General features: G+C 43.3%; 1 long non-coding RNA gene across 1 annotated transcript in view; it reads left to right on the plus strand.

Annotated features, from left to right (window-relative positions):
• LOC106727558 overlaps positions 1 to 8,003 on the plus strand; it is a 76,143-nt gene that overhangs the window by 29,185 nt on the left and 38,955 nt on the right. The window contains exons 2-3 of the long non-coding RNA XR_001363786.1: positions 5,229 to 5,363; positions 5,645 to 5,802. This is a non-coding gene — a long non-coding RNA (uncharacterized LOC106727558). The remainder of the gene's footprint in view (positions 1 to 5,228; positions 5,364 to 5,644; positions 5,803 to 8,003) is intronic.

Genomic DNA, 8,003 nt, shown 5'->3' on the forward strand with positions numbered 1-8,003 from the left:
AGCAAGGTATTGAAAACCTATTTGAAGAAATAATTACAGAAAACCTCCCTTACCTGGTGAAAGAAATAGACTTCCAAGTCCAGGAAGCGCAGAGAACCCCAAACAAAAGGAATCCAAAGAGGACCACACCAAGACATATCATAATTAAAATGCCAAGAGCAAAAGACAAAGAGAGAATCTTAAAAGCAGCAAGAGAAAGAGACTCAATTACCTACAAGGGAATACCCATACGACTGTCAGCTGATTTCTCAACAGAAACTTTGCAGGCCAGAAGGGAGTGGCAAGAAATATTCAAAGTGATGAATAGCAAGAACCTACAACCAAGATTACTTTATCCAGCAAAGCTATCATTCAGAATTGAAGGTCAGATAAAGAGCTTCACAGATAAGGAAAAGCTAAAGGAGTTCATCACCACTAAACCAGTATTATACGAAATGCTGAATGGTATCCTTTAAGAAGAGGAAGAAGAAGAAAAAGGTAAAGATACAAATTGTGAACAACAAACATGCATCTATCAACAAGTGAATCTAAGAATCAAGTGAATAAATAATCTGATGTACAGAAAAAAAAAAGGAAATAAATGCTCATTGTTGTGTGTGACTGGGGTTTTGAGATCATTTGTGATATGGCATTGCCATATAAATTGATAACTGAAACACAGTAGAGATTGAGCTACCTTTAATAGGCAAGTTTCAAATGATATCCTCTCAGTTAAAATGAAAACTACAGTATGAGAACAAAAGAGCAAAGCAAGTTACTTTTCTTTTCTTTTTTCTTTTTTTCCTTCTACTTTTTTCATTGTAGAAAAAAAATAAAAAAAATAAAAAGTACTTCTAATCATATTATTCTGAGATAATTATTATCAATATTTTTGTGCATATCTATCCAAAAATTTTTAAATATTCAATCCTAAAAATTTCTATTCTGGGACTCTCAATTGAAGATTGACCTGAACTAAGACATTTCTCCTTCTACCTTAAACATCTAGAAATACCAAAACAAACATATTGGAAAATAATAAGTAAAAGAAGGTCAGAGTTAGTACATTCTAAAATATTGTACTGTTTGGAAGAAGAAGATGCAGAATAAACTGAGATTTCTTTAGATTCAACAAAATTCAGAGACAGGAAAAAGAAGCAAAGAAAAATCTCCCCAATAGAATGCACCAAACCAGATGGCAGAGAGAAGTCCAAACATCAGTAATTACAATAATACAAACAGATTATGTAAAAGGCAGAGATAATCAAATTGGTTTTTAAAAAAATCCACCTATCTGCTCCACCAATTTGCTACTTCCCAGAGAGGCACTGAAAGTAGCAAGACTTAGGAAGGTTAAAAACAAATGGATGGAAAAGCTTTTGATGTATCAGGCCAATACTAGAAGTCTGCTGGCCTTGCACATTGCCAATATGGATATGAACAAAGTTACATATACACTGCAGTACTGTTTATACTGGAGACAATTTAAAAATAACCTAAATAGCTATAAAAATGGAAAGGATAAACAGATTATATAATCACATGATGAAATGCTATATAGCAGTTACAATGAATGAATTAGAAGCATATGAATCAGCATAGTTTTTTTTAAATGTCGACTGGAAAAAGAAATGAAAAAATGTTACATTCAGTCTGATAACATTTGTCCATATAAAAACCCAACTCTCTATATTTCTTATATGTATGTGGCAAAATATAAAAATGTGGACTGGGTTATATAAACCATAGTTTTAACAGTCAGTTTGAGAGGGGAAAAGATGAGATGGAGAAATAGAATAAATGAGACATTAGCTTTATCTGTGATATCCTAGTTATTTTCATTAAAAATTCTGAAGGAGTTATAATTAATTAATGTTTGTTTCATCATCCTGTCTAATTTTCTGTTCTAAAAAAAAAAAATCTTAAAGAACAGTTCCTTAAAACAAAGTGAGAGATATTCTCTGTAAGGTCTCCTTCAGTGCCAAAATTCTGATTCTACTGAAATATCTAATATATAAAGGAGAAGAAAAAGAAATCCATAGTGCTTTGGAACTTGCAGAAAAATATTGAGCATTGTCTACTATAGAAAAAAATGGGAAAACCTTAAATGTCTGGAAATAAAATTGACACCTACCTTGGGGGAAAATATTAAAGAACTGTTAAATTCATGTTCTTGAAAAATAGTTCATGACATGGCAAAATGTTCACAATAAACTATCAAATTACGTAAGCAAGGTGCAAAAGTACATATACATATATTTACATATGTGCAGATAAAATTGATCTGCTTTGTGTTTGCTGGCGTTATGGGTAGTATAGCTATATTTTCTACAATAAGCATGTGTTACATTTAACTTAAATTTATGTTTAATTAAAGGGGTTAGCCCTAGCTGGTTTGGCTCAGTGGATAGAGCGTTGGCTTGCCGACTGAAGGGTCCCAGGTTCGATTCCAGTCAGGGGCACATGCCTGGGTTTCGGGCTCGATCCCCAGAAGAGGGCGTTCAGGAGGCAACTGATCAATGATTCTCTCTCATCATTGATGTTTCTATTTCTCTCTCCCTCTCCCTTCCTCTCAGAAATCAATAAAAATATATTTTTAAAAAAGAAGCCTTTAAAAAATATATAAAAAATAAAGGGGCTGCTTTCATTGCAATCATGTAAACATAAACATTATGTACTTAAAAATAATAAAAAGACTGCCTTTTAAAAAAAATGTACTAAGTGGCAAGTGTTAATATTCCAGCTCATTAGAAATGATTCAGATTCAAGTGTTATTATGTCATTTTCTGCCTCTACCTTTTCACCTATGGACCCATTGGTTGTGGATTCAGGGCAGAGAAAGATAAACCGGCTGATTAAGACAGTTGATGAACCCCAATGTGGCATATACAGTCCGCACTGCACTCACCTGCCACCAGGATAAGAAGGGTATGGGCCAGTATAGACATTTTATCTGACAGAGATGTAGATGCTTTTGGAGACTGATAACCGCCTGTCTCACAGAACATTGTCATCCAGACCACTGGGGGCAGCACGGCATTCGGCCCAAAGAGTGCCTCCTCCTGGCTAAGAATCGTACTGTTTCTGACCTCGGAATAGGCTTTTCTCAGGGTAGTCTTCCTCTCTGGTTTATATCCCGCCCCACTCATGATTTTGACATGGGAGCAAAGAATTTTATTTTCATTCAAGGGAAACCGCTTGCTGAGTTTGATGACGCCTCAGCCGTCCTGAATAGCAAGGCTGGAATGCTGAGGGCCCAGGAGGTAGCGAGGTGAGGCCCCAGTGAAGTTTGGATGTAGGCGATCAACATATTTCAGACAAGAACTCAGTGTGTGGACTGACAACCTTTCTCCATCTCACAGCGCAGATGGTCCCAGGAACCAGTGAAAACAGGTGAAGAGAGGAATCCTGTCTTCTGGCACATAGGTGGCAACCTCTACGTGGTTTGCTCCATTGCTATTGATAACATTTTGGACACTGGTATGTAGATAACAAACAGTATTCAGTGTCTTCATCCTAATAAGCCAGCAGAAAACAAACAGATAACAAGCTGCATTTGGCACCACCGTGCCACTTGGAAACTGGCTTCTGTGTCAGAGGAATTGTCTGAATCACTAAGAGGTTGGCTTGTCCCAGGCTTATCACTAGTTCTAGCTCTTTAAAAACTATCAGCATTTCTTTTTGTCCTTTAGGGACTACGTTTCTTAAATTTGCATGATTAGTACACAGAGGTACAGAGGACTTTGGGGATGAAACAAAGCTTGGCTGATTTGCTGCATTTCCTGCGGCCACAGCTTGGGCTGGAAACGAGACTCTGTGCCCAGGAATAGTAGAAAGGGGCACCTGTTCAGTGTCCTGCTTCGGCCTCTCAGCCAAGCATCTCTGTGGATGCCTGCCAGACTGTTAATTGGTGCCCTCGGAGGGGCCAGCAGCACATGCCCAGGGGCTCTGGCAATTCTTTATTTTTTTAAAATATATTTTTATTGATCTCAGAGAGGAAGGGAGAGGAAGAGAGAGACAGAAACATCAATGATGAGAGGGAATCATCGATTGGCTGCCTCCCACATGCCCCCCGCTGGGGACCAAGCCTGCAATCCAGGCATATGCCCCTGGCCAGAATCAAACCTGGGACCCCTGAGTCTGCAGGCCGATGCTCTATACACTGAGCCAAACCAGCCAGGGCTCTGGCAATTCTTAAGAAAGGACGCATTTACCACGAACCTTGTTAAGGCTGACAGCAAGGTTGTTGTTGGAACATCATTATTTCTTCCCTAAGCATTTAAATCATCTTTCTAATGGAAGACTAGATGTTTGGTCTCCTGCAACATGCTGGACTGCTCAGTATAAGTCATGAGGCTTTATCCTTGGGCACAGATGCACATAACGTGCTGGAAACAATAACCACAAAGCAACCAATCAGTTAAGAGGCTGTCGAGTAGGGACCAATTTTGTTCTCTGTGGTTAAGTCTTAGTATGTTTCCTCAAAGATGTAGTACAGAGGCTTCTCACTGTGTGTGACCCAGAAAACATAGGTCACATCCTCTCCAGATACTTCTCCGAAGTTTCCTGGTAAGAACAACAGTTACAGTTTCTCCCTCTCTTCCCACACATCCCTTTGGGTGTCATGTGACTCACCAATTCCTGATTTCAGACTCTCCAGTATGCCTGCCCACCATACTGAACATGGGAACTCCCTAGCCAACAGCCAGTCAATTCCAGAAACAAAGCGGTTTAGCTGACCAGAGCTGACTGCAGATACACGAGTGAGCCCAGATGACAGCAGAAGAACCATCCAGTAGACCATAACTCCAATTGCTGATTTATTGCTGAGCCAAATAAATCATTTTTTTAGCCATCAAGTTGAGGGGTAATTTGTTATGCAGCAATTGCTAGCTGATATAACTTTCAAAGAAAAAAAAAATCCAGTGAGTCAATTACTTTTTATTCACTTGTACCTGCAGACATGGGGCCTGTTTTTCAGGGAACTTTCCTTGACCAAGAAAGCATCGAGTGCATTGTCTTGATGATCTGTTGCCTGCTTTTGTTTGGCCATATAACTTTTTGTATTATTGTTAAACTGGCTACTTAAAAAACCTCTAAGGACCTGGCTAAAATTTAGTCCAGACATTGTCCCTGTAGCCTATTCATTTATGCCTCGAGCTCTTTCTTATTTAGCTAAGACTGAGCTACTCCTGATGTTCACTGAAGGAAATAATGAAGCAAGATGTGTCTGCCTTTCATGTCTGCAGCCCTCTCCTCTGAGAACTACCATCCTTGAGGGTGGACCGCATCCTTCCGCTGTCTTTGGATGCATTCACCATGAACACCGAAACTCACTTGTTTGGTGACCCTTCAGATCAGAACTCTGTTCTCTACATTTCAAGGTAACACCTGGTTATGTAACAGATTAATTCTGCTATAATGTTGCTCCTCATAGAAAATGCAGCTCAGATTGGCTGAGGGGGTTTGTTTCTGTTACTGAAGGGTATCTGGCTTCACACATGTTTTTTATTTTTTATTGTTTAAAGTATTAAAAATAGTAGTTCCCATGTCCCCCCCCCCCCGCCCCCCCCCCCCCACACACACACATGGTTTTAATTAGGTTTCAAGTCTTTTTCGTTCCATCAGTAACCTCTCTTTTCCTCGGTGTTGTCTTAATTTACAGGTGGTTTTCTCCATGTGGTGACAAAAATGGCCGCTGGGAGCCCAAGACTCCCACGTTTTCTGCTGAATAACTGCCGCCCAAAGAGACGTTTCCCTTCCCGGTAGTTTCATCAGAAGTCTGGAGGCAGATTCTCGTTGGATCTCCTTGTACATAAACTGGTAACCTGCTAGCCCCTGGTGAAAAGTGTGGTGTGGGAGGTGATGGTGGGGTTAACGTCACTCAATCCAGAGAGAATGAGGTTTTCGAAGTAACATTGGGTGCTGTTACTAGAAAGGAGAACAGATGTGGGCAGGCAAAACCAGCAGTTACCAGGGAAGCAGGGGGTTTTCAATCTTTTTGTACATTATGGCCACCTGGGAGAACTTCTAGACAACACCTGCAGAAATAGGGATTTATTTGGTCAGAGGTGTGGCCTGGGCATCAGTATTAGTTCAAACTCTCCAGGTTCTAGAGCAGCCACCGCAGAGGATCTCAGCATTAGGGAGATTAATAGTGAAGTAAGCCTTAACCCTGGGGAATGCCTTGGAGGGCCATGGGTCATGTGACAGACTGCATCTCTTAGGCAGGGACACTGGAGAAAGCTGGGAGTCAGTGTGGTGCAGTAGTTGTGGCAGCAGACTGGGGTGGGCAGACAGGAAGCTCCAATTGTCCCCCATTCTAAGTATGCTAGCTACCCCTTTCTGTGTGTACAAGCTGCCAGCCCTGATAGCTTTTAGAATTCAATTTTGAGAAACTGTTTGCTCCAGAACGCCAAAAATATCCACTATAACACCCCCAGTTACAGAATGAAAGGTATAAGGTAAGGTCAAGTGTAGAGACCCTTGGGGGGTCCCTGGCATCATTCTGCCTGATGAGCCCACACCTGACTCCCCTGTACCCATCAGAGGGGTGGGAACAACCATTTCCTTCTTTGCTACTGCAGTGTTTTCTTCCAGCTGGTTGTAGGAGGCAGATGCTCCTCATCTTGCTAGCGAGGAAAAGTTCTGGCCAATCACAAGAAGCCAACTGGAGACTGCAAATGTGGGCATGAGATGGCAAAATCTGTTTTTGGAGCTGCAAGAGACACCCCTCTCGGTGCAGAGCTGCCCCAGAAAGCTCGTTTTTCAGGCAGGCGCTGGCAGTGGCTCACAGCCCAGGGGTGGGTGGGGGTGTCAGAAGCTGCTGGCTGCCTGGATCTCTGCACCCAGAATTCCACACCTTCCATTACCAGGGTCCAGGCCCTGAACAAGCACAAGGTGGGGCTTCCCCCAGAATTTCCCTTTTGGAGAAACCAGGAGGGGAGAATGCTCAGGGACAGGCAGGGGCTGCAGTAGGCAAGGTAATGGATTGGTCCGATCCCTAACATTGATTCCTGCCCTGTCTTCCTTGATTTGGGCCTGTGACAGAGCCTCCCTGAATCTCAGTTTCCTCCTCTGTAAAATGGGGTTCCGGCTACTGGCTGAGAGTCCTCCAGGCTCTGCAAATTCTGAGGTTTTGATAAGAAAGGGCGGGGCCGCTGCTTTGCTTTGGGGCCAACTGGTCTTTTGAGGCCAACGGAGAGTTGATGACCCCCCTCATTTTAATTTTAAAATGTCTTTATTCACAATAATCACGTTGTTCATTCCTCTTTGCCCTCCTCCTCTTTGGCTTCCTGGACACAGTTCACCTTGACACTTCCTCAGCCCAGCAAGTTGTGGCTTTCCCTCTTGTTTGCCCCATGCTATTGGTGGTTTGAGAACAAATATAAGCACCCTCATTTTTGAGAGCAAGAGACACCCCCTTTTCTTCTTGTCCGACGTGTGTGATGGGCAGCCAAGCCAAGCCCCCATCTCCTTCCTAAGGCTTTCATTCCGGAGCATTACACACTGGGGCTTATTCTGCACTTAGCAGATATGGAGGCTGAGCTCGCTTCCGTTTTTTTTTTTTTGTTCTTTTCTCCTACCCTGTCTCCCCCCCTCCCCCCGTCCTCCCCCTTCCTTCCACTGCGACTGACTGATCCCCCAAGTCACGATGATGTGCCAGGCAGTGTGCCAAATGCCAGGGCCCCCGACTTCATCAAGGGGTGGATTAGAAAGCTCCGCTCTGAAGGAGTCTCCAGGGGGCAGATGTGGAAATAAACAAACAGGGACCACCCAGCGCCCCGAGGGCTCCCGGGGAAATGAGCACCGGCTGTTTGGAAAGCCCGCAGGAGGACCCTGACCCAGGGGATGCCTGGCGGGCGCCCCGCGCCCCTCGAACAGATTGCGGGGGGAGAAGGGTGCGGGGGAGGCACAGCTACAGACAGCCCGCCAGCCCGCAGCCCCTCCCGCGCCACAGTGAGTCAGGATCCCCGCCTCCCAGCCCGCGTCCGCGGACGAATCAGCGACACGCAACTCACTGC

This window comes from Myotis brandtii, unplaced genomic scaffold (assembly GCF_000412655.1).
Source record: "Myotis brandtii unplaced genomic scaffold, ASM41265v1 scaffold45, whole genome shotgun sequence".
NCBI lineage: Eukaryota > Metazoa > Chordata > Mammalia > Chiroptera > Vespertilionidae > Myotis > Myotis brandtii.